This window comes from Muscardinus avellanarius (assembly GCF_963383645.1).
Source record: "Muscardinus avellanarius genome assembly, chromosome: 10".
Lineage (NCBI taxonomy): Eukaryota > Metazoa > Chordata > Mammalia > Rodentia > Gliridae > Muscardinus > Muscardinus avellanarius.
In genome coordinates this window covers 70,771,805-70,798,311 of record NC_137796.1, presented here as the reverse complement: position 1 = coordinate 70,798,311, position 26,507 = coordinate 70,771,805, and positions in this window count along the sequence as shown.

The window sequence follows — 26,507 nt, the reverse complement described above, 5'->3', positions numbered from 1 at the left end:
GGGTCTCACTAAGTTGCTGAGGGCCTCACTAAGTAGCTGAGGCTGGCTTCGAACCTGTGCGATCCTCCTGTCTCAGCCTCCCAAGCACTGGGATTACAAGCGTGCACCACCACGCCCAGCCCCCCCCAAAAAATTTTTTAAGGTAAAAAGAGTGAGGATGTAGCTCCAAGGTATAATGCCCCTAGTACCTAATAATAATAATAATAATAATAATAATAATAATAATAATAAATTTTATTAATTATTATTTTTATTTTATTAATAATAATAAATGGATAGCCTCAGATTGGCTAAGAGAAGAAGGACCTTCTGGCAGAATTCTAAGATTCTAGGTGATAAACAGAGAAAATGACCACGGCTCAGCACAGAACTCAGAACACAAGTGGAGGAAGAGATGGCCGGAGGGCCAGGTCACCAGGAGGAGCAGGCAGTGGTCCAGGCCACTCTCTGAGAGCTGTGGCGCATCCTCGCTGAGATAACTGTCCCGGCCACATGAACAAGAAGGTGAGCGTGTGGTTGGCACGCATGGTCAAAACGTCCTAAAAGAAGACCACATTCCTCCCCGTCAAAGGGCAGGCTGCACCAGAGTCCAGGAGAGCGTCCTCTCGGCTTCTGTACGCAGGGATCCCAGGGCGCAGCGCACACCAGGCCCCTCATCACAACGGCCCTCCAGCCAAGCCCACCAGGACCCGCCTGCACAGGCTGGGTTACTGCTTGTGGCCACGAGGGAGGACACAGGCCTGGACACTCGGGCATGTCGGGCAGCAGGTCAGGGAGGACTGGGCTTGGGTAGGGAATGAGGCCGGGCCATGGGGCATGTCGCAGCCAAGGATCATCCTATAATCTTGGGTGCCTTAGCAAACCTTTTCTGAAAGAAAGGAAGTTAGACAGGGATCATCTGCAGGGGTTGAGAAGGGCCACCACAGCCGGGCAGCCTGCGCATGCCTGCCAACCTGGGCTGGGGAGGCTGAGGAAGGGGACCAGCTGATTCAAGGCCAAACTTGGCAACTTAGAGAGGCCCTTCACAACTTACTGAGAACTTGTTGCAAAATAAAATAGGGCTGGGGGTATAGCTCAGAAGTAGAATGCCCCTGGGTCAATCCCCAGTACCACCAAAAAAAAAAAAAGCTGAAGGCAACTCAGTGGTAGAGCGCCCCTGGTTCAATTCCCAGTACAAGAGAGACAGAGAGAGAGAGAGAGAGAGAGAGAGAGAGAGAGAGAGAGAGAGAGACAGACAGAGAGAGAGAGAGAGAGACAGACAGACAGAGAGAGAGAGAGAGACAGAGACAGAGACAGAGACAGAGACAGAGACAGAGATAGAGACAGAGACAGAGAGAAGGTAAGAAAAGACAGGCAGTTTCCATTTAATTCTTGATCTTGCCTAGAGCTTCAAGATTCCTTCAGTTTAAAACCACTGGAAGGCCGGGGGTGGTGGCGCACGCTTGTAATCCCAGCATTTGGGAGGCTGAGACCGACCGGAGGATCGGTTCGCGCACAGCCTTAGCTACTTAGTGAGGCCCTTTGCAACTCAGGGAGACCCTGTTTCAAAATAAAGAGTAAAAAATAGGGCAGGGGGTGTAGCTCGGAGGTCGAATGCCCCTGGGTTCCATCCCCAGACCCGCAAAAAAGAAAAGAAAAAGAAAAAAACAAAACAAAAAAACCCAAAAAACAAAAAACAAAAAAAAACCACTGGAGGAAAGCCGGGTATGGAGGTGTATGCTTGTAATCCCAGTACTTGGGAGGCTGGGACAGAAGGATCGAAGCCAGCCTCAGCAAGTTAGCAAAACCCTGTTTGAAAAAAAAAAATGCCGGGCGTGGTGGCGCATACCTGTAACCCCAGCATTTGGAAGCTGAGACAGGAGGATCAAGGTTCACAGACAGCCTCAGGTATACTTAGTGGCCAGGAGTGGTGGCGCACGCTTGTAATCCCAGCACTTGGGAGGCTGAGACAGGAGGATCGTGCAGGTTCGAAGCCAGCCTCAGCTACTGAGTGAGGCTCTCAGCAACTTGGTGAGACCTCGTTTCCAAATAAAACATAAAATAGGTCTGGGAGTGTAGCCCGGAGGTAGAAAGCCCCTCAGTTTCATTTCCAGTACCATAAATAAATAAATAAATAAAGAAAGAAAGAAAGAAAGAAAGAAAGAAAGAAAGAAAGAAAGAAAGTGCTGGGGGGTGTAGCTTGGTTGTAGAATGCCCCTGGTTTCCTTCCCCAGAATCACACACACACACACACACACACACACACACACACACACACACACACCATGGAATAAGGAGTGTTAAAGATTCCAGAAAACTTTTGGTGCACAGCATGAACTGGAAAGTGTGCGTGGAGGCCAGCTTCTCACCTTGCGGGCCAGAAGGCTGAGCAGAGAGTATGTCCCTTTGTTTGAGCTCCGTGGTCCCGGCCCTCTGTTGTTTTATTAATTTTTTTTATCTACAATTCTAAACTTCTATTGCATTTATTAGAACAATAGAGAAGCTTATTGAGGTTGTATTTTTATTAAAATTTCTATTAACTTTTGCTATCAGTGCAGTTGTGGATTAATTAATTTTTGCTACTTTTCTAAAGAAAAAAAAAATATTAGAGCTGATCCCAAATTACTTCAAATCTGAAACAAGCCCAGTCAGAAAAGAGCAGCTGGGCCCAGTGATTCAGGCAAGAAGCAGTCTTCAGTGTGGGAAGGAGCTTGACAGGATGAGATTCTGGGGGAGGGGAAGTTTCCTGTCTCTGTAGGAATGTTCTGTGATGTTCTGCCAGAGGAGAATTCCATACTCCATAATTCTCTCTCTCTTCGTGTGTGTGTGTGTGTGTGTGTGTGTGTGTGTGTGTGTGTGTGTGTGTGTTGCTGGGGACCGAACCCAAGGACATTCTAGCTTTGAGCTACACCCCCAGCCCCCCCCTTTTTTAGTGGTACCGGGAACGGAACCACATCTACCTCTGAGCTACATCTTCCGCCCTGTTTTTTGGAAACAAGGTCTTACTGAGTTGCAGAGGGCTTCACTAAGTAGCTGAGGCTGTCCTTGAACCCGAGATCCTCCAGTCTCAGCCTCCCAAGTACTGATATTACAAGCACGTGCCACCACACCCGGCCCCCCGCCCTCTTTGGAAACAGCATCTTATTTGTTAAATTTCTGGGGCTAGCCTTGCACCTGCGATCCTCCTGCCTCAGCCTCCAAAGTATTGGGGGTTAAAGGCATGTGCCACTCCACCTAACTGTACTCAGTAGATAATTCTCATAAATAAATGCATATGGATTTAATATTTTTTAGTTTAGTCTTTTTAGGTGGGAGTGTATAGTTTTATGAGATTTTAAATCACAGTGAAATTCACATAATATAAAACATACCATCTTGAGTGAAGATCATTTAGCCTGTGCAGTGTACAACCGCCACCTCTATCTAGTTCCCAAACACCGTCATCCCCCCAAAAGACCCCAGTCCCATTAAGCACTCTCCCCTTCCCCCACTCCCCACTTCCCAGCAACCACTACTCTGCTTCCTATCTGTGGCTTTACCTATGCTAGATATTTTATCTAGCTGGAATCCTCCCAGCCCTGAGCTTTTGTGACTGGCTTCTCATGATCTGCAACCATGTTTCCAAGGTACCCAACACTGTATCACGTGTCCGCAAGTCACTCTTTTTTAGGCCCAAATAATATTCCTCTGCATGGATACAGCACACTTTTTGTTTGTTTTGGTGCAGAGGATCAAACCCACAGGGTTTTTTTGTGTTTTGTTTTGTTTTGTTTTGTTTTTGGTGCTGGGGATAGAACCCAGGGGCATTCTACCTCTGAACCACAAGTCACTTAAACAAGTAAGCACCTCAGTCTGTCATCAACAATACCACAGCAGGACCTGCCCAGCCTATGGGGCCCCCCTGAGCCTCACCAGGCAGGGTGTAATGATCAGGGAGAGAAAAGAAAGGCTACAGCCAAAAGAGAAGCTGACAGCTGAGTACAAGGTAATCCCAGTACTTGGGAGGGTCTCAGGTTAGAGCCCAAGGAGTTGTAACTTAGCGAGAACTTGTTTCAAAATAAAAAATAAGGCAGGGTGTGGTGGCGCATGTTTATAATCCCAGTACTTGGGAGGTTGAGACAGGAGAATTGCAGATTCAAGGACAGCCTCAGCAACTCAGTGAGACCCTCTGTAATTCAGTGAGACCCTTTTTCAAAATAAAAGGTAAAATAGGGCTGGGTGTGGTGGCACACACTTGTAATCCCAGCATTTTCTTTCTTTCTTTCTTTCTTTCTTTCTTTCTTTCTTTCTTTCTTTCTTTCTTTCTTTCTTTCTTTCTTTTGTGGTACTGGGGTTCCTGGAAGCCCTTCTACCTCTGGGCTGGGCTACACTCCCAGAACCTATTTTATACTTTTTTATTTTGAAACAGGGTCTCCTAAGCCAGTGAGGCTGGCTTCAAACCTGCGTGATTCTCCTGTCTCCGCCTCCCAAGCACGGCATAATCCCAGCATTTGAGAGGCTGAGACAAGAGGACTGCAGTTCACAGACAGCCTCAGCTACTTAGTGAGGCCCTTTGCAACTCAGTGAGACCCTGTTTCAAAATAAAGAATTAAAAAATAGGGCTAGGGGTGTAGCTCAGAGGTAGAATGCCCCTGGGTTCCAACCCCAGTACTGGAAAAAAAAAAAAAAAATAGGGCTCAGGGTGTATAGCTCAGACCATCCCCAGCACCAAAAGAAAGAAAGAAGGAAAAAAAGAAAGAAGAAAGAAAGATTGAGGTTGGTGTAATTCCAAAGAAAGGAAGAAAGAGAGAACAAGAGAAAGAATGAGAGAAAGAAAAAGAAAAAGAAGGAGGGAAAGAAAGAAAGAAAGAAAGAAAGAAAGAAAGAAAGAAAGAAAGAGGACCTGGCACTGCCCCTCTGCCTCCAGCTCAGCCTCTTCAACAGAGCAGCTCCCAAGAGGAATCCCCTCCAGGGCAGAGTGGCCCCGGGCAGGGCACATCTGGCTCCCAGGTGTGTGCGCTCGGCCTGGCGGGGCCAGCAGGCAGGAGCCCCTCTCTCCACTTTCCTCTGACCTTCCCAAGCTCAGCAAGCGCCTGCCTGCGACCCAGCCAAATGGCAAAGCAACGTCCACGTGCAAACGCAGGCTCCTAGCCCTCCTCCCCCCCCAGGACCACTAGGCGCCGGGCTGCGGGCTCCTGCCGGCTTATGGAACCTCTCTGGAAAAGGGAGGTGTCTGCGGTCCGCGGAGGCCAAAGCGTGAAAATGGGAGCCTTCCCCTGAGAGTGTGAAGAGAAGCAAGGAGTGGTGGCTCGAGCTTGTACACCCAGCCCTTGGGAGGCTGAGACAGGAGGATCGCAGGTTCGAGGCAAGCCCCAACTACTTAGTGAGAACTTGTTTCAAAAAATAAATAAGGGTGGCTCAAAGGTAGAATAACCCTGGGTTCAATCCCCAGACCCCCTCCAAAAAAAAAAAAAAAAAAAAACATTTAAGTTCAAAACTAAAAATAAAGAAAGGATCTGGGGGTTGGGTTCAGATTTGTATTGTCCTTGGGTTCAATCCCCAAAACCAAAAAAAAAAAAAAGGCTTTCACATACTGCATTTCTATTTTTGCTCTCTCCTTCTCTCTCTCTCTCTCTCTCTCTCTCTCTCTCTCTCTCTCTCTGTCTCTCTCTGTCTCTCTGTCTCTGTCTCTCTCTTTAGAGATGGCCGCCCTGAGACGCTCTACTGCTAGGTAACTAATTGCCCGGGCCAGACCCAAGCCCGCGAGGACGAGCTGCTCCTCCGGCAGGAGGTGAGCTGATGTCCGTGACCACCAGGAAGCCCAGGGCAAGGATTTGTCTGTCAAAGCTCGAAAGCATAATGCAGTTATCAAAATAAGCGTTGGCTCATATGTATGGGACCAAAAATAAATTAGGACAGGGCTGAAAGAAACAGGCTGGCTGCCAACTGAAAACACAGGCGGTCTGAAAAAGACGGCCATAAATGGGGTCTTCTTTGTTTTTAGGAGGTTCTCAAGGGAAATGTTTTTTGAGTGGAATTCTGGGTGTTTGTTTCTAATATTTCCTTTTCTTTCCTCCTCCTCCTCCTCCTCCTCCTCCTCCTCCTCTACTTCTTCTTCTACTTCTTCTTCTTCTTCTTCTTCTTCTTCTTCTTCTTCTTCTTCTTCTTCTTCTTCTTCTTCCTGAGATTGAACTCAGAGGTATTCAACCTTCAAGCTACAGTTCCAGACCTTCTATTATTATTATATTATTATTATTGTTTATTGTTATTATTATTATTATGAATATATATTTGTGGTATCAGATATTGAATTCAGGTGCATTCAACCACTGAGTTACACCCCCAGGCCTAATTTTTATTCTTTACTTTGAAGCAGTGTCTCATCACTAAGTTGCTGAGGGCCTCACTAAGTAGCTGAGGCTGGCTGCAAACCTTCAATCCTCCTGTCTCAGCCTCCTAACTACTTGGATTACAAGTGTGCACCACCACGCCTGGCTCTCATTTTTTATTTTGAACCAAGGTCTCACTCAATTGCTGAGGCTGGCCTCAAACCTGTGGTCCTCCTACGTCAGCTTCCCAAATACTGAAATTACCTGGCTTGTTTCTGACCTTTCTTAAAACCAAATTAAACCGGGCGTGGCGGCGCACACTTGTAATCCCAGCATTCGGGAGGCTGAGACAGGAGGATGGCAGTTCGTGGACAGCCTCAGCTAAACTTAGTGAGGCCCTCTGCAACTCAGTGAGACCCTGCTTCAAAATAAAGAATAAAAAAATGGGCAGGGGGTGTAGCTCGGAGGTCAAATGCCTCTGGGTTCCATCCCCAGACCCGCAAAAATAAATAAATAAATAAATAAATAAATAAATAAATAAATAAAGTAAAACAAAAAATAAATAAAACCAAATTAAGTCAGTGAATGGCTGCTGAAGCCCTGCAGTGAGTGGGGTACTGTTTGGAGCTGTCCACTGGGAGCAGGAAAGGATTATTGGAAGTAAGGAAGAGCCAGGAGCCTCTATACACACCTGGAATCCCAGTACTTGGAAGGTTGAGACTGGAGGATCATAGATTCACAGCCAGCCTCTGCAACTCAGTGAAACCCTGCTTCAAAAATAGAAATAAAATAGGACTGGAGGTATAGCTCAGAGGTAGAATGTCCTGGGTTCAATTCCCAGTACTAAGGAAAAAAAAGTCCATCCCTAAACACACTGTAGTGGGGTAAGCAGGCCAGCACGCAGTAACTTAGCTAGATCCTGTCTCAGAAGTAATTAATTAATTCCAGTGTTCACAGCACTTGAAAGGCTGAGACAGGAGGATTGCAGGTTCAAGGGCAGCCTCAGAAACATAGTGGGACCCTTAGCAAGATTGTGTCTCAAAATAAAAAAAGTAAGCTGGATATGGTGGTGCAGGCTGGTGATTGGGAGGCTGAGACAGGAGGATCGCTGGTTCACAGCGAGCCTTAGCTTCTTAGGCCCTCTGCAACATAGTGAGACCCTGTTTCAAAGTAAAGAATAAAAAATAAGCCGGGCATGGTGGCGCACGCTTGTAATCCCAGCATTTGAGAGGCTGAGACAGGAGGATTGTGGTTCAAGGACAGCCTCAGCTACTACTTAGTGAGGCCCTTTGCAACTCAGTGAGACCCTGTTTCAAAATAAAAAATAAAAGATAGGGTTGGGGGTGTAGCTTGGAGGTAGAATGTTCCTGGGTTCAATCCCCAGTACCCCCCCCACACATCAATCAATCAATCAATCAATCAACAAAAAAAGTATGGGAGTGTACCTCAGGGGTAGACCTCTCCAACTAGATTTAGTCCTGGTTCCACAAAATTAAAAATACAATAAAATATACAAAGGGCTGGGGTGTCACTTGGAGGCAGGCTGCCCCTGGGTTCAATCTCTAGTACCAAAAAGAAAAAAGAAAGAAAAGAAATACCAGAACAGTGTCCCAGTGCAGCAAGGTGGTCCACCTGCCCCTCTCCTGGGGCCACTGGCCAATTTGCTGCACGTTACCTCACCTTTAAATTTATGATTTAGCCGGGCGTGGTGGCGCACGCTTGGGATCCCTGCGCTTGGGAGGCGGAGACAGGAGGATCCTGCAGGTTCGAAGCCAGGCAGCCGTGCTGACTTAAGAGACCCTGTTTCCAAATAAAAATATAAAATAGGTCTGGGAGTGTAGCCCGGAGGTAGAAGGGTTTCCAGGGACCCCAGTACCACCAAAAAAATAAAAATAAAAAAATTATGATTCATAAGCTGGGCAGTGGTGGCTCACACTTGTGATCCCAGTACTTGGGATCCCAGGTTCGCCACCAGCCTCAGCTACTTAGTGAGGCCCCCCCACAACTTAGTGAGCCCCTGTTTCAAAATAAAGAATAAAAAATGGGGGTGGAGCTTGGAGGTAGAATGCCCCTCGGTTCCATCCCGGCACAAAAATAAATAAATAAATAGATTTACGATTCACGAGATCAGAGCAAATTACTTGACAAGTGTGCAGATTGAAAAAAAATTTTTATTGGCGCACTGTAATCATGCACCGTAGCGAGGTTCAGAGGGAGACAGCGTCCGTGCACACAGCGCTGGTGAGTCTCCCTCTGCCCTGCCCCGGCTCTCCTCCTCCATCCTTGTACACGTTAGTCAGATCGCTAGAGATGCCTTCACATGGGAACCTAACAATACTTGGACTGTTCCTCAGTTCTCCTTTTTCTCTGTCCTTGTCTCCCTCTCCTATTCTGTCTCCTTCCCCTATTCTCCTGGTCTGCCTTCATTTACCTGAAGTTGAGAGAGAGAGAGAGAGAGAGAGAGAGAGAGAGAGAGAGAGAGAGAGACAGAGAGACAGAGAAAGAGAGACAGAGAGAGACAGAGAGAGAAACAGAGAGAGAGAGACAGAGAAACAGAGGGAGACAGAGAGAGAGACAGAGAAACAGAGAGAGAGACAGAGAGAGACAGAGAGAAAAAGAGAGAGAGACAGAGAGAGAGAGACAGAGAGAGAGAGAGAGAGAGAGAGAGAGAGAGAGAGAGAGAGAGAGAGAATTTTACTAGGGATTGAACCACCCAGGGGCCTTTTACCTCTGAACTACACCCTCAGCCCTTTTTATTTCCTATTCTGAAATAGGATCTTGCTAAGTTGCTGAGGCTGGCCTCAAGCTTGCATCCTTCTGTCTCAGCCTCTCAAATACTGAGATTACAGGCATGAGCCATCATGCCTGGCTAGGGAGACTTTCTTCATGTCCAGTTAGCCTAATTCACTATCAGAATTTTACCCACGGCTCCTTTCCCTCAAACACATGCCACAGAGGCTTTTTGTTTTGTTTTGTTTTGTTTTGTTTTGTTTGCTGTACTAGGGATGGAACCCAGGGGCATTCTACCTCCGAGCTACACCCCCAGCCCTGTTTTTTATTCTTTATTTTGAAACAGGGTCTCACTGAGTTGCAAAGGGCCTCACTGTGTATCTGAGGCTGGCCGCGAGCCTCCATCCTCCTGTGTCAGCCTGCCATAGAGTTTTTGAGCAATGCTAAAATCTGAATTTAACAGGTTTTTGTATATATCTGCTCTTTGCTCCTGTAACTTAACACACATTTCTTGAGTCCCCTCTGCTACTGCAGGTCTACAGAATCTGCCTTGAAACCTTGCAGGGAACATACTGCTGCCCCCTTTAGGCTAAATGTGATTTGGCTTCTTTCTGTTATATAACCCCTTTTTTACAAAAAAAAAAAATATCTAATTTGTATTTTCGCGTATTAATTAACCACATCCAATGGTCTATCAGGCTAACTTTCAGAAAATGGAAGCCATTTCGTTTGTTTATTGGTACTGGGAATTGAACCCAGGGGCAATCTGCCTCTGAGCGATACCTTCAGCCTTTTTTATGTTTATTTTATTTATTGTATTTTATTTACTTATTCTACTTTCGGTCTTTGGTACTGGAAATTGAACTGAGGGATGTTCTACCTTGGAGATACACCCCCATCCCTTTTTTTTTTTTTTTTTTTTGGTGGTACTGGGGTTCCTGGAAGCCCTTCTACCTCCGGGCTACACTCCCAGACCTATTTTTACATTTTTATTTGGAAACAAGGTCTCCTAAGCCAGCGCACGCGGCTGGCTTCGAACCTGCATGATCCTCCTGTCTCTGCCTCCCAAGTGCGGGGATTACAAGCGTGTGCCACCATACCCGGCCCCTTCCCTTTTTATTTTAATTTTTTAATCTTGAAACAAGGTTTCAATGAGTTATCAAGGGTCTTTCTTTTGTGTGTGTGTGTGTGTGTGTGTGTGGTACTGGGGGGTGAAACCCAGGGGCATTCTACCTCCAAACTACACCCCCAGCCCTATTTTTTTTCTTTATTTTGAAACAGGATTTTACTGAGTTGCAAAGGGCCTAAGTAGCTGAGGCTGTCTGCAAACTGTGATCCTCCTGTCTCAGCCTCCCAAATGCTGGGATTACAAGCGTGCGCCACCACGCCCGGCAATCGAGGGTCTTTCTAAGTCTCTGAGGCTGGCCCCAGAGTTGCGATCCTCCTGTGCCAGCCTCCCAAGTACTGGAATTACAGGTGTGCATCACCATGCCAGGATCTATTTTTTTCAACAGGGACAGAAAGAAGAACACTAAGATCCCTCTGCATTAACTGTATTCTGCCCAGTGCTTGGGGGGGCGCTTTGTGGGACGGGGAGGGGAGAGGGCAGAGAGCACTGGCAAGTCGCAGCTGCATGCGCTGCCAGGTGGGAGCAGCCAGCGGCGCCTGATGGTGGCAGATCACAGTCGCCCAAAGAGCCACATGGACAAATCCTGTGCCATGCTCTGTGGTCACCTGTAGGTGGACTAACCTGCCAGTGACCAATAGGAACAGAGAAGTCATCGCAGACTGCTACTCGCCTCTGAACAGGGCTCTGTGTTGCTTCTGCACCACAAAGGCACACTCAGGCAGGCCGGCGCACAGCGCTTTCTAGATGGGAGATGACAATTCTCTTCTATCTGCAGGTACCAGTTACGGAGCTTCAGCTCAGAGCTCTGCATGGAAGCACTCCTGATTTTGGTTAGCAGGCTTTTATTTTTTTAACTTTTTTAAAAAAACTTTTAAATTAATTAATTAATTAATTATTTGCAAAACTGGGGATAGAACCCAGGGGCATTTTACCTCCGAGATACACTCCAAGCCCTATTTTTTTATTCTTTATTTTGAAACAGGGTCTTGCCTGAGCTGCAAAGAGCCTCACTAAATAGCTGAGGCTGGCCGCGAACCACGATCCTCCTGTCTCAGCCTCCCGAATGCTGGGATTACAAGTGTGCGCACCACCACGCCTGGTTTGGTTAGCAGGCTTTAAGAACTTTTTTTTTTTTTTTTTTTTTTTTTTTTTTTTTTGGTACTGGGAGTAGAACTCAAGGGCCTTCTACCTCTAGGCTACAACTCCAGCCCTGTTTTTTTTTTTTTTTTCTTAATTTGGAAACAGGGTCACAAAGTCGCTGAGAGCCTCACTAAGTTGCAGAGACTGACTTTGAATCTGCGATCCTCCCCTCTCAGTCTCCCAAATACTAAGAATATAGGTGCCCAGCAAAAACTTGATCTTAAAAATACAAATAGCCGGGCATGGTGGCACATGCTTGTAATCCCAGCATTTGGGAGGCTGAGACAGGAGGATAGTGGTTCAAGGACAGCCTCAGCTACTTAGCGAGACCCTTCGCAACTCAGTGAGACCCTATTTCAAAATAAAGAATATCTGGGTGTGGTGGCGCACGCTTGTAATCCCAGCATTCGGGAGGCTGAGACCAGAGGATTGTGGTTTGCAGACAGCCTCAGCTACTTAGTGAGGCCCTCTGCAACTCAGTGAGACCCTATTTCAAAATAAAGAATAAAAATAGGGCAGGGGTGTAGCTCAGAGGCCAAATGCCTCTGGGTTCCATCCCCAGACCCGCAAAAATAAATAAATAAATAAATAAATAAATAAAGAAAGAAAGAAAGAAAGAAAGAAAGAAAGAAAGAAAGAAAGAAAGGAAGAAAGAAAATAGGGCTGGGGATGTAGCTCGTACTGGGTTCCATCCCCAGTACTGCAAAAAACAAACAAACAAAAAACAGAGGGTCGTGATGGTGTGGGCCTGTAATCACAGTACTCTTGCTCCAGACGCCTAGACAGGAAGATCACACGTTCGAGGCTAGCCTCAGCGACTTAGACTTCATTTCAAAATAAAAAATAAAGTCCGGGAATGGTAGTACATGCCTGTAATCCTAGTACTTGGGAGTCTGAGATAGAAGCGCTGAAAGTTTGAGAACAGCTTCAGCAACTTAGTGAGGCCCTCAGCAACCGAGGGAGACTCTGTCCCAATAAAAAAAAAAAAAAAAAAAAAAAAAAAAAAAAAAATTTTTTTTTTTCTTAATGATTGGCGGTGTCGCTCAGAGGTAGACTGCCTCTGGTCTCGATCCCAAGTACCACACACAAAAATATAGAAATAAAGAAATGTAAAAATATTAAAAGGGCTGGGGGTGTAGCTTGGAGATGGAATGCCCTTGGGTTCAATCCTTGGCACCAAAAATAAATAAGTAAACAAATAAACAGTAAAAGCACAAACCAAAGCTCCCCTGAAGAGCCTTCTCGTGGCGCATGCTCCCGCGCGCGGCTGGAGTGGCGAGGTCCCTGGGATGAGATTGGCAGATTGGGAGCCCTGCGGGACGGCCCCACTTCACATCTTTACCTTAATTGCTTTCCTGAGCCATATGTATCCGGAGCGCTGTATAAACAAAAACCCAAAACAACAGGAGGGAGCGGCGCTTCTTACAGGGAATTCCGTGCAAGTGGGAAAACTGCCAGCCACACTCCAGAAGCCAGCGGCGAGCCCGCCCAGGCCGAGGCCGAGCTGAGCCAGGGAGCTTGGGAGCCATGCGCCCGCCCGAGCTCCGGCCCCCCCGGGAGCCGCAAGTCCGGGAGCTGCCACCCAGGATGTTGGGGACCAGCACAGAACTCATCTTTAGTAGGTGTTGGTTCACATGAGTATTTGTGGGGTCCGGCCATTCGAGGTCGCTCACACCTATAATTCCAGTAATTTGAGACTACAGGTTCGAGGCCAGCCTCAGCAGGTTAGTGAGATCCTGTTTAAAAAAAAAAAATTAAAAATTAGGAGGCGGAGACAGGATCACGCAGGTTCGAAGCCAGCCTTGCTGGCTTAAGAGACCCTGTTTCCAAATAAAAAAAGTATAAAAATAGGTCTGGGAGTGTAGCCCGGAAGTAGAAGGGTTTCCAGGAACCCCAGTACCAATAAAAATAAATAAATTAATTAAATTAAAAAATAAAAAAGGGCTGAGGGTATAGTTCAGGCATAGACTGCCCCTGGGTTCAAACACCAGTACCAGAAAGAAAGAAAGAAAGAAAGAAAGAAAGAAAGAAAGAAAGAAAGAAAGAAAGAGGTCCAGCTAAATACAGTGGCATGTGCCTCCAATCCTAGAACTTGGCAAAGCGGAGGCTTGCAGGTTTGAAGTCAGTGTTGGCAACTTAGTGAGATCCTGTATTAAAAATAAAAATGAGCCAGGCATGGTGGCGCACGCTTGTAATCCCCGCACTTGGGAGGCTGAGACAGGAGGATCGCATGGGTTCGAAGCCAGCCTCAGCTACTTAGTGAGGCTCTCAGCAACTTAGTGAGACCCTGTTTCCAAATAAAATATTAAAAAGATCTGGGAGTATAGCCTGGAGGTAGAAAGCCTCTGGGTTCCATCCCCAGTACCACACACACAAAAATAAAAATAAAAATGAGGCCGGGCGTGGTGGTGCACGCTTGTAATCCCCGCACTTGGGAGGCAGAGATAGGAGGATCGTACAGGTTCAAAGCCAGCCACGCTGGCTTAAGAGACCCTGTTTCCAAATAAAAAAAATATAAAAATAGGTTTGGGAGTGTAGCCTGGAGGTAGAAGGGCTTCCAGGAACCCCAGTACCACTAAAAAAAAAAAAAAAAAGACTGTGAGTGTAGCTTGGAGGTAGAATGCCCCTGGCTTCAACCTATCTATCTAAAAAATAGATAGATAGATAGATGATAGATAGATAGATAGATAGATAAACAAATAAATAAAATTTTCATCCTGAAAAAAAAGTAACCATATTTCTAGCCCAGATTGTAGTTTCAAGAGCACCCTCAGCAACTTAACCAGACCCTCAGCAGCTGAGCGAGAATCTGTTTCCAAACAAAATATAAAACAGGGCTGGGGGGTGTAGCTCAGAGGTAGCATGCCCCTGGGTTCCATCCCAAATAAATAAATAAATAAATAATAAATAAATAAATAAATAAATAAATATAGAAAATAAATGACCATGGTATGCGAGCCTACATGTTGAACTATGTCATCTGTAGATTTCAGCCTCGGTGGCAGATGTCTTGTGTATTACTCCTACATAAGGCGTGAGCTGCTGTTACTCCATAAATATTTATGGGTGACTGTAATCCTCCCTCATTACAAGGATTTCTGCTCATTTTACAACCTTTGTGGTGCTCTATGTTAGGCTAGGAGTTGTTTCTCGAGATTGCGTCTCTGACACCAAAGAAAACCTGCGCCTGCCCTGCTTTCTCTCAATGAAGCAGAGCCGCAGTGTGGTGTTAGGGATGGTGGAAGCGCTGGTCCAGGGCAGTGGGCAGATGGCGCCGGCCTCACGGCCTGACGCAGCCCTGATGATCGGGTGCCCGTTCAGGTGTCTGGCCTGTGCGGTGGCACACGCTTGTAATTCCAGTACTTGGGAAGCTGGGACAGAGAGATTGCAATTATGACGCCAGTGCATGATAATTTAGTGAGATTCTATTTCAAAATTAAAAAGAAAAGGGTACCAAGCATAGTCTGAATGTATGCCATTTTCTTTTTCTGTTCTTTTTTTTTTTTTTTTTTTTTTTACTGGTCTGGGGATGGAACCCAGGGGTATTCGACCTCCGAGCTACACCCCCTGCCCAATTTTTTATTCTTTATTTTGGTTTTTTTGGGGGTTTTTTTTTTTTTTTTTTTTTTTTTTTTTGGTGGTACTGGGGTTCCTGGAAGCCCTTCTACCTCCAGGCTACACTCCCAGACCTATTTTATACTTTTTTATTTTTGGAAACAGGGTCTCTTAGCCAACGCAGCTGACTTCGAACCTGCGCGATCCTCCTGTCTCTGCCTCCCAAGCGCGGGGATTACAAGCGTGCGCCACCACGCCCGGCTTATTCTTTATTTTGAAACAGGGTCTCACTGAGTTGCGAAGGGCCTTACTAAGTAGCTGAGGCTGTCCGCGAACCACGATCCTCCGGTCTCAGCCTCCCAAATGCTGGGATTACAAGCGTGCGCCACCATGCCTGGCTTGCCATTTTCAATATGCTCCACATTAAAAAAAAAAAAAAAAAAGTCAGTACTGCAAAAAAAGTTAAACAGAAAAAAGGCTTGGGATCTAAGACCACTTTGCCCACTTGTCAAAGACACACACACACACACACACACACACACACACACACACACACAGTACCTGGTGGGCCTTTCTTTGTTGGTTATATTTTCCTATGAAACTTGGGGTCTAGCCAGGCGTGGTGGTGCATGCCTGTAATTCCAGTACTTGAGAAGCTGAGACAGGAGGATTGTAAGGTTAAGGCCAGCTTCACCAACTTAGCAAAGACCCTCAGCAACTTAGTGAGACCCTGTTCCAAAGCTAAAAAAAATGCTGGGTGTGGTGGCACACACCTGTTTTCCTAGTGCTTGGGAGGCTAAGACAGGAGGATCTAAGGTTCCCAGACAGCCTCAGCAACCTCTTGGGGCCCTCCGTAACTTAGTTAGACCCTGTTTCAAAATAAATAATAAAAAAAATAGAGCTGGGGCTGTAGCTCGGAGGTAGAATGCCCCTGGGTTCCATCCCCCAAAACACAAACACCCCCCCTACACACACACACACACAGCTAAAAGAAACCAAAAAAGGGCTGAGATTGTAGCTCAGTGATAGAGCACCCTTGAGTTCAATCCCCATTAACCCCCATCAAAAAAGAAAAGAAAGGCCAGACGTGGTGGCGCACGCTTGTAATCCCCGCACTTGGGAGACAGAGACAGGAGGATCGCGCAGGTTCGAAGCCAGCCGTGTGCGCTGGCTTAGGAGAACCTGTTTCCAAATAGGTCTGGGAGTGTAGCCTGGAGGTAGAAGGACTTCCAGGAACCCCAGTGCCACCGAGAGAGAGAGAGACAGAGAGAGAGAGAGAGAGAGAGAGAGAGAGAGAGAGAGAGAGAGAGAGAGAGAGAGAGAGGCGCCCTGTTTCCAAATAAAATTAGAAAAAATAGGTCTGGGAGTGTAGCCCGAGGTAGAAGGGCTTCCAGAACCCCAGTACCACCAAAAAAAAAAAAAAAAGAAAGAAAGAAAGAAGGAGAGAAAGAAAGAAAGATAAAAAAGAAAAGAAAAGAAAAAGAAAGGAAAAAAATAAAATTTGGGATTTTGTCTGCACTCAAATTGGCCCCAGCCAGGCGTGGTGGCGCACGCTTGTTATCCCAGCATTCAGGAGGCTGAGACAGGAGGATCGCGGTTCGCAGACAGCCTCAGCTACTTAGTGAGGCCCTCTGCAACTTAGTGAGACCCTGTTTCAAATAAAGAATAAAAAATAGGGCAGGGGGTGTAGCTAGGAGGTCGAATGCCTCTGGGTTCCATCCCCAGACCCGCCAAAAAAAAAAATTGGTCCCAAATCTATGACTATAGGAAAAGTAAAGCTAAATAGAGCTATTTATATAGTTTTCCTCTAGGTGCGTGTGTGTGTGCGTGTGCGTGCGTGCGTGCGTGCGTGTGTGTGCATGTGTGTGTGCGTGCATGCGTGTGTGTGCGTGTGTGTGTGTGTGTGTGTATTTTGCTGGGGATGGAACCCAGGGGCATTCTACCTCCGAGCTACACCCCAGCCCTGTTTTTTATTCTTTATTTTGAAACAGGGTCTCACTGAGTTGCAGAGGGCCTCACTAAGCAGCTGTCCGCGAACCACGATCCTCTGGTCTCAGCCTCCCAAATGCTGAGATTACAAGCATTTACCATCACACTGGGCTCTTATTCTTTATTCTGAAATAGGGCCTCACTAAGTAGCTGAGGCTGGCTGCGAACCTGGGATCCTCCTGTGTCAGCCTCCCAAGTACTGGGATTACAAGTGTGTGCCACCACGCCTGGCTGTCTTCCTCTATCTTTAAAGAAATTTATGTATAGACTTGCACTTTAGCTATTTCTTTAAAAACAAATCAGTGTGCATACTCTCTCTTGCAAGCTCTCTTTGCTGTATTTTTCTTTTATTGATTTGAGAATAGCTAGTTTAATGGTTAATTTAACGAATATCGATTGGCCAGGGGAATAGGACAATGTTTCTGATCACATGGAACTTCCATTTCAGGAAGAGACAGATAAAAAATAAAGAGTCACTTAAGTTAAATAGGGAATTTTAGCCAGGTGTGGTGGCACATGCTTGTAATCCCAGCATTTGGGAGGCTGAGACAGGAGGATCGCGGTTCGAGGACAGCCTCAGCTACTTAGTGAGGACCTCTGCAACTCAGTGAGACCCTGTTTCAAAATAAAGAACAAAAAACAGGGATGGGGGTGTATCTCTGAGGTAGAATGCTCCTGGGTTCCATCCCCAGTACTGAAAAAAAAAAAAAAAAAGGAAAGAAAAGAAAAAGGGTTTGGGGAGTGGCTCACTGGTAGAATCTCCCCAGGTTGAATCCTTAATACACACACACATACACACACACACACACACACACACACACACACACACACACACACAGGACAACAGGATCTCAGATGTTGGATGGTACATTCATCCCTTGCTAGGGTAATCTTTGCTATGACCATAAGGAAGCGTCTGCAAAAAATCTACGTGGCATGTCACCCTGGCAGCAGATGCCTGAAGGAGTCAGGAAGGAAGCGGTCTCTTCCTGAGTCACTAGGGTCAATCTGTGAAATGTTCAGTGTTTTTTGTACAACCCTGCACACATACACACACACACACACACACACACACACACACACACACACACACTGGCCCCTGCCATCTATTCTTCTGCCTCCGGAAGGCAGCCTGGGAGAATGGGCATCAGGGAAATGTGAACGTTTGGAGCAGGAGAAGGGTGACTAGACACGCGGCCGGGCCTGGGTCCAGTTGTGCAACTGAGAAAGCGCGGCGTGCTCAGAGCAGGCGACTTTCCTCCCGTGGATTGGGCCGGCGCGCACCGTGAACTGCTGGCCTTGGGGACAGACAGGCATGGGCTGGAATTCTGGCCCTGCTCTTCCCGGGCTAGACTCCTTGGGCAAGTGCCCCCGGGGTCTCTGAGCCCTGGCTTCCTTAAGTGGTCCCACTAAGGTTCCCACATCAGTCTGGCATAGTGAAAACTGAAGAAAGCTCAGGGCACAGGTGCCAGGCAGTGAGGGGTATGGAGAGGATGGAATATTTTGTTTTGAAACAGGGGCTTGCAAAACTGTTGAGGACCTTGCTGAGTTGCCGGGCTGGCCACGAAGCTGCCATCCCCCCGAGGCCTCAGCCTCCCAAGTATTAGGATCGTGGTTGTGCGGCACCACACCTGGCTTTTATTTTTATTTGGAAACAGGGTCTCACTAAGTTGCCCGGGCTAGACTCAAACCTGCAATCCTCCTGCCTTAGCCTCCCAAGTACTGGGATTGCAGGTGTGTGCCAGGGCTGTGGAGGGCAACGTTCCCTCTCACGCTTGGGATGAGAGGCACAGCTGCCACCCAAGATAGCTGATCCATTTGAGAAGTGCACCAGGGATTCGGTTTGCTTCCGTAACGATCTCCACATTGCCGGACTCCCAGACTCAAGACACACACCAGTGCAACCCATTAGGTAGGATTGCTCAGCGATCTCTTCTACGGCCAATCCAGTTGCTGAAATAATTTCTCAGTCATATGGATGCAATTTATTTCATCTTTATTTATTTTTTATTTTTATTTATTTATTTATTCTTTTTTATGGCTCAGGGGATAGAACCCAAGATCATTTTACCTCTGGGCTATATACCAGCCCTATTTTTTTATTCCTTTTTTTTTTTTTGTGGTACTGAGAATGGAACACACGGGCAATCTACCTCTGAGATACATCCCCAGCCAAGCCCTATTTTTAGCTATTTATTTATTTATTTATTTATTTATGTATTTATTTTGTGGTACTGGGGGTGGAATCCAGGGGCTTTCTACCTCCAGGCTATACCCCCAGACCTATTTTATATATTTATTTGGAAACAGGGTCTCATTAAGTTGCTGAGAGCCTCACTAAGTAGCTGAGGCTGGCTTCGAACCTGTGCGATCCTCCTGTCTCAGACCCCCAAGTGCGGGGATTACAGGCATGCACCACCACGCCCGGCTTATTCCTTATTTTGAAACAGGACCTCACAGGGTTGCAAAGGGCCTCACTAAATAGCTGAGGTTGTCAGCAAACCATGATCCCCGTCTCAGCCTCTCCAATGCTGAGATTACAAGCATGAGCCACCACGCCCGCCCGGTTTATTTTTAACATGATACTGGGGATTGAGCCCAGCAGGGCCCTCCCTCGGAATTTACACACCCAGCCCTTTGTATTTTTCATTTTGAAACAGGGCCTTGCTAAATTGCTGAGAGTCTAAGTTACCTCATGCTGGCCTCAAAACGGCAATCCTCCTCTCTCAGCCTCCCAAGTAGCAGGATTACAGGCGTGTGCCACCATGCCCAGCTAACAATAGGATTTCTAAACTCAGGAGCGGGCTTCGGGATCCTCGCAGGGGTGGCCCCAGGCAGAGCGGGGGACACGAGGACTTCCAGCCTGGTGCAGGCTGCTGCTGCTGCTAAGCAGAGGCCAACGGCTAGCAAACACTGCCACCCCATGGACCCAGCTCCGAACGCGCACCGCGCTCCGCCGAGCAGGACCATCCTGAGAGCCAGAGACCCGGGTCCCATTTCCCATTTCCAAGGAGCAGAGCTGCTCACCTCTAGTTTACATTTAAAACGTTATGCCCTCGGCTCGGCCCTGACCAGGGCTGCACCCGGCCCCTCCTGGACACTTGGCCCCAAGCCCCGGGGAGGCACGGGGTGGGGGAGCCCAGAGCACACAGCGGGGCTGCAGCTGTGTGCCTGGCCCCCAAGGCCGCCGGGCACCAGGACACGCACGGAGCCCTTGGACACAGGCCCCTGTGGCCAGAGCGAAGGGAGGCCGTGCAGTGGGTGCCACCTCAGACCCGCGGCCGCGGTTCTAGGTGCCCGGCTCTCCTTCCAGGTAAGGAAGCCTGCTTCCCTTGCCTACAACGACTCTGAATTCCCGCGGGTGTTACCTCAGATTGCCTCACCCGGTACAAACAACTTACCTTAAACTCCCTGTTGAAATTCATTCTGTTTTTCTGTTTAGACTCTAGCAAGTCTAGTAAATCCCCCCCGCCCAGGACTGGGATTGAACCCTCCGAGCTACAGCCCAAGTCCTGTTCATGTTTTAAATTTTGAAACAGGTTCCCACTAAGTTGCTGAGGGTTTCTCTAAATTGTTGAAACCTCAAAGTTGCCATCCTCCTGTCTGAGCCTCCCAAGTATTGAGATTAAAGCCATGCACCTGCTGGGCGTGGTGGTGCACGCTTGTAATCCCGGCGCTTGGAAGGCTGAGATGGGAGGATCGTGCACGTTCGAAGCCAGCCTCAGCTACTTAGTGAGGCTCTCAGCAACTTAGTGAGACCCTGTTTCCAAATAAAATATAAAATAGGTCTGGGAGTATAGTCCAGAGGTAGAAAAGCCTCTGGGTTCCATCCCCAGTACCACCAAAAACAAACAAACAAATAAAGCCATGCACCACTATGCCTGGCCACTAGTAAGTTTTAAACAGGCAGATGAGGTCATTGTAATTCTGTATTCTGTGTGTGTGTGTGTGTGTGTGTGTGTGTGTGTGTGTGTGTAGGGGGTACTGGGGACTGAATCCAGGGGCATTCTGACTCCGAGCTACACCCCCTGCCCTATATTTTATTGTTTATTTTGAAACAGGGTCTCACTAAGTTGCGAAGGGCCTCACTAAGTAGCTGAGGCTGTCTGTGAACCGGGATCCTCTGGTCTCAGCCTCCTGAATGCTGGGATTACAAGTGTGCGCCACCACGCCCGGCTCCTATTTTTTAAAAATATTTATTTATTTATTTATTTATTTATTTATTTATTTATTTATTGTGGTACTAAGGGTGGAACCCAGAGGCTTTCTACCTCTGGGCTAGACTTCCAGACCTATTTTTATGTTTTATTTGGAAACAGGGTCTCACTAAGTTGCTGAGAGTGGCTTCAAACCTGCGCAATCCTCCTGTCTCAGCCTCCCAGGCACAGGGATTACAAGCGTGCGCCACCACGCCTGGCTATTTTATTTTATTTTATTTTTTACTTTATTTATTTTATTTTTTATTTTTTTATTTTTTGGGTGGTACTGGGGTTCCTGGAAGCCCTTCTACCTCCGAGCCACACTCCCAGACCTATTTTTTATTTTTGGAAACAGGGTCTCTTAAGCCAGCGCGGCTGGCTTCAAACCTGCGCGATCCTCCCGTCTCCGCCTCCCAAGCGCGGGGATTACAAGCGTGCACCACCACGCCCAGCTATTTTATTTTTTTGAAACAGAGTCTCACTAGGTCGCTCAGAGTCTCACTACTTCCTGAACCTGTGATCCTTCTGTCTCCGCTCCCACGTACTGAAATTACAGACATGCACCGCACACCTGGTTGTAATTCTGGTTTTGTTTTCGTTTTTTTTTTCTTTTTCTTTTTGGCAGTACTGGGGTTGAAACCCAGGGACATTCTACCTCCGAGCTATGCCCCAGCCCTATTTTTTATTCTTTATTTTGAAACAGGGTGTCACTGAATCGCGAAAGGCCTCACTAAGTACCTGAGGCTGTCCGCAAACCCGGATCCTCCTGTCTCAGCCTCCCAAATGCTGGGATTACAAGCATGCGCCACCACGCCCAACATAATTCTGTTTTTGAAAGCAATTACAATAGCTGCTGTGCAGGAGAATTTTACCTGGGTAAACGTAGAAGGAGGGAGTCCGATTGGTAAGCATTTATGATGTCCTGGGGACAATATGGTGTCTTGGGCCGGTGACCATGGCTCAGAGCAGCAGATGGAGCCACTGGGGATGCCAAGATGGGTGGAATTGGGTGCTAGAGAGGAAAATGGAGGAGTCAGCCTCTTGGCTGGAGCAGCAGGGCGAGGGGAGGGGCTGCTTTCAGGAGGAGAATGTAGAACTCGGTTTTGAACACGTTCAGTCCACTGGTCCAGAGCACAGCTGGGTATTCAAAGCTACAGAGGCCCAAAGAGGAGGGAAGGAGGAAGAGCACTTTGCAATTTCATCTAGAACTAAAGTCGATTCTTTCTGAAATATACTATTTTTTTTAGGGGTTGGTACTAGGGATTGAACCCAGGAGTGTTCTACCTCTGAGCGACACCCCCAAGCCCTATCTTATTTATTTATTTTTTATTTTGAAACGGGGTCTCACTAAGTTGCTAAGATCTCGGTACGTTGTTGGCTTTTAATGGCTAGTTATGAACCTGCAATCCTTCTGCCTCGACCTCCCAAACACTGAGATTCCAAGTGTTCTCCACCAATGCCGAAGACCAGTTCAACCCCCAGCACCACACAAAAAATAATAAATAAATTTAAAAAAAAAAGGGCTGTGGGTATAGCTCAGAGGTAGAGTCCCCGGATTCAATCCCCAGTGCCCCACATACACACAGTTAGACTCTTTTGAAGCAGTTACAGATTTACATTCAATTATTTATTTTTTATTTATTTATTTTTTTTTTTGCGGGTCTGGGAATGGAACCCAGGGGCATTCGACCTCCGAGCTACACCCCCTGCCCTACTTTTTTATTCTTTATTTTGAAACCGGGTCTCACTGAGTTGCAGAGGGCCTCACTAAGTAGCTGAGGCTGTCCGCGAACCGCGATCCTCCAGGTCTCAGCCTCCCGAATGCTGGGATTACGAGCGTGCGCCACCACGCCCGGCTTTTACATTCAATTCTAAGAAATAATACAGGGAGATCCAGGTTCCCTGTGCTGAGTTTCCCCCAAGAGCAGCATCTTGAAACACTACAAGCCGAGCTCAGCGGCGCACGCTTGTAATCCCAGCACTTGGGAGGCTGAGACCTGGAGGATGGCGGTTCACGGACAGCCTCAGCTACTTAGTGAGGCCCTCTGCAACTCAGTGAGACCCTGTTTCAAAATAAAGAATAAAAAATGGGGCTGGGGGTGTAGCTCAGAGGTAGAATGCCCCTGGGTTTCATCATCAGTACCACAAAAGAAAAGAAAGAAAGAAAGAAAGAAAGAAAGAAAGAAAGAAAGAAAGAAAGAAAGAGGGAGGGAGGGAGGGAGGGAGGGAGGGAGGGAGGAAGGAAGGAAGGAACACAGACTACAGCCCACATCATAACCTGGATGCTGACAAGAATACAGTCTCTCATCTCATTTACATCCCCCAGTTTGGTGCCTATGTGTGTGTGTCTAAGTCTATGGATTTATTTCTCTCTCTCTCTCGTTCTTTCTTTTTTTTTGGGGGGTGTTCTACTTCTAAGTTATGTTCAAAGCCCTTTTTATTATTTATTTATTTATTTATTTATTTATTTATTTATTTATCTATCTATTTACTGTGGTTCTGGGAATTGAACCCAGGGGCATTTTACCTCTGAACTGTTTTTTGTTGTTGCTGTTGTTTTGGGTTTTTTTGTTTGTTTGTTTTTGTTTTGTTTTTTTGGTGGTACTGGGGTTCCTGGAAGCCCTTCTAACTCCGGGCTACACTCCCAGACCTATTTTTACATTTTTTAAAATTTGGAAACAGGGTCTCCTAAGCCAGCGCACGCAGCTGGCTTTGAACCTGCGCGATCCTCCTGTCTCTGCCTCCCAAGCACAGGGATTACAAGCGTGTGCCACCATACCCGGCAGTTTTTTTTTTTGTTTTTTTTTTTGTTTGTTTGTTTGTTTCTGGTGGTTCTGGGGTTCCTGGAAGCCCTTATACCTCCGGGCTACACTCCCAGACCTTTTTTTAAAAAAAAAATTTTGAAAACAGGGTTTCTTAAGCCAGCACAGCTGGCTTCGAACCTGCGCAATCCTCTTGTCTCCTCCTCCCAAGCACAGGGATTACAAGTGTGCGCCACCACACCTGGCTAAACTATTTTTTATTTTGAAACAGGGTCTCACTAAGTTGCTGAGGCCGGCCTTGAACCTGCGATCCTCCGGTCTCAGCCTCCCAAGTCCTGGGATTGCAGGTGTGTGCCCTGGTGCCCGGCTGGTCTGTGAATTTCAACACATGCATCGTCTTCTTGCAGCCGCCACCTCCATCGACACAGGCTGTAGAAACCCGAGGGGCCGCGTGCTGCCGTGGACCAGGGTTCCTCCAGCCCCTCAACGTCCACCCTCACTCAGCGCTACCACCCTGCTCTGCTTCTCTGACTTTATCAATTCAAGAATGTTGCATAAATGGGATCCCTTGTGTGGAGCCTTTGGGGACTGGCTTTTTTTTTTCTTCACTCGACATAATTCTCTGGAGATTCATCAAAGTTGTTGTGTATCAACACTCCGTTCCATTTTATTGCTAAACAGTGTTCAGTCTCATGAGACCTCAAAAGCAGAGAGCAGAGCTGTAAGGTGGCACTCACCTCTACTCCGTGGATTGGGAAGGCTGAGCCAGGAGGATCGAAGTTGTGAGGTCAGCCTCAGCAGCTTAGCGAGACCCTGTTCAAAATAAAAAAATACGGCCGGGCGTGGTGGCGCACGCTTGTAATCCCAGCATTCAGGAGGCTGAGATTGGAGGATCGCGGTTCGTGGACAGCCTCAGCTACTTAGTGAGGCCCTCCGCAACTTAGACCCTGTTTCAAAATAAAGAATAAAAAATAAGGCAGGGGTTGTAGCTCGGAGGTCAAATACCCCTGGGTTCCATCCCCAGACCTTACCTGCAAAAATAAATAAATAAACAAACAAACAAACAAAAAATAAGCTGGGTGTGTTGGTGCATACTAGAAATCCTGTAGTTGGAGGCCGAGACACTAGGATCTCAGCTTCACAGCCAGCCTTAAGTACTTAGTGAGGCCCTCTGCAACTTAGTGAGACCCTGTTTCCAAATAAAGAACAAAAAATAGGGCTAGGATGCCGGATGTGGCGACACACACTTGTAATCCCAGCGCTTGGGAGGCTGAGACAGGAGGATCGCACAGGTTCAAAGCCAGCCTCAGCTACGTAGTGGGGCTCTCAGCAGTGAGACCCTGTTTCCAAATAAAGTATAAAACAGGTCTGGGAGTATAGCCCGGTGGTAGAAGAGCCCCTGGGTTCCACCCCCCAGTACCACAAAAATTAAAAAAATTTAAAAAAAATTAAAAATATATATATATGGCTAGGTATGTAGCTCAGAGGTAGAATGCCCCTGGGTTCAATCCCCAGTACCACACACATGCAAAAATAATAATAATTAATAATAATAATAATAATAATAATTAAATAGGGTTGGGGATGTAGCTCAGAGGTAGAATGTTCCTGGGTTCAATCCCCAGTACTGCAAAAGTAAATAAATAAACAAATAAATAAATAAATAAATAAATAAATAAATAAATAGGGCTGGGAGTGTAGCTCGGAGGTAGAATGTCCCAGGATTCAATCCCCAGCAAACAACCCAATCCAACAACAGGAAGCGCCCTACCTGGACGGCCCTTCGCAGGGGCAGAGCAGGGGACCAGCACTTTCTGCTCTGGGGAACATGTGTTCAGGTGGAGACACAGCAGGCGAGGCTGCCTCAGTTTCCCTCCCTACCCTACCCGTGAGTCCTCTGTGGTGTGTGGGCCCGGATGCTCGTTGCCCGTCCAAGGGTTAACATGCCACCTGGAAAGTCCCATGGCCTGGACTTTTCCTACCCTACCACAGCACACTGGCTGAGAAGTGGGGGCCGGAGTAACTGGCCCGCCTGCAGCGAGGCGGGCTCAGCAGGGGCCCCACAAGATGGGGCTGAGGCGGTTTGAGCCCCCGACGGGCTGTGCTGGCCGGCAGAATCAGAACTAACGTCCCCAGCAGGGGCAGGGGAGACAGGCTGGGGCCAGGGCTGTGAGGGCAGCTTGGGAGACTGGCACAGACCCAGAGGGCTAGACACCCATCGGCACCTGATTCTGCGGGTCCCTATGGTGACAGCCCTTCACCAGCTCCCTGCAACCCCAAGTCCCATGAGCCGGGCACAGTGGCGCACAATTGTGATCACAGCACCTGAGAGACTGAGAAAGAAAGATCACAGGCTGGAAACCAGACTGAGTAACTTAGTGAGGCCCTCAGCAACTTAGGGAGACCTGGTTTCAAAAGTAGAAAGTAAAGCTAGGTGTGGTGGCACACGCTTGTAATCCCAGGACTTTGGAGGCTGATAGGAGGATCACAAGTTTGCGGCCAGCCTCGGCAACTTAATGATGCCCTCTGAAACTTAGTGAGTCCCTGTTTCAAAATAAATAATTAAAAAAATAGGGCTGGGGTATGACTTGGAGGTAAAATGCCCCTAGGTTCCATCCCCAATACCACACAAAAATTGTTAAAAAAAAATTAAGCCGGGCGTGGTGGCGCACGCTTGTAATCCCCGCACTTGGGAGGCAGAGACAGGAGGATCGCG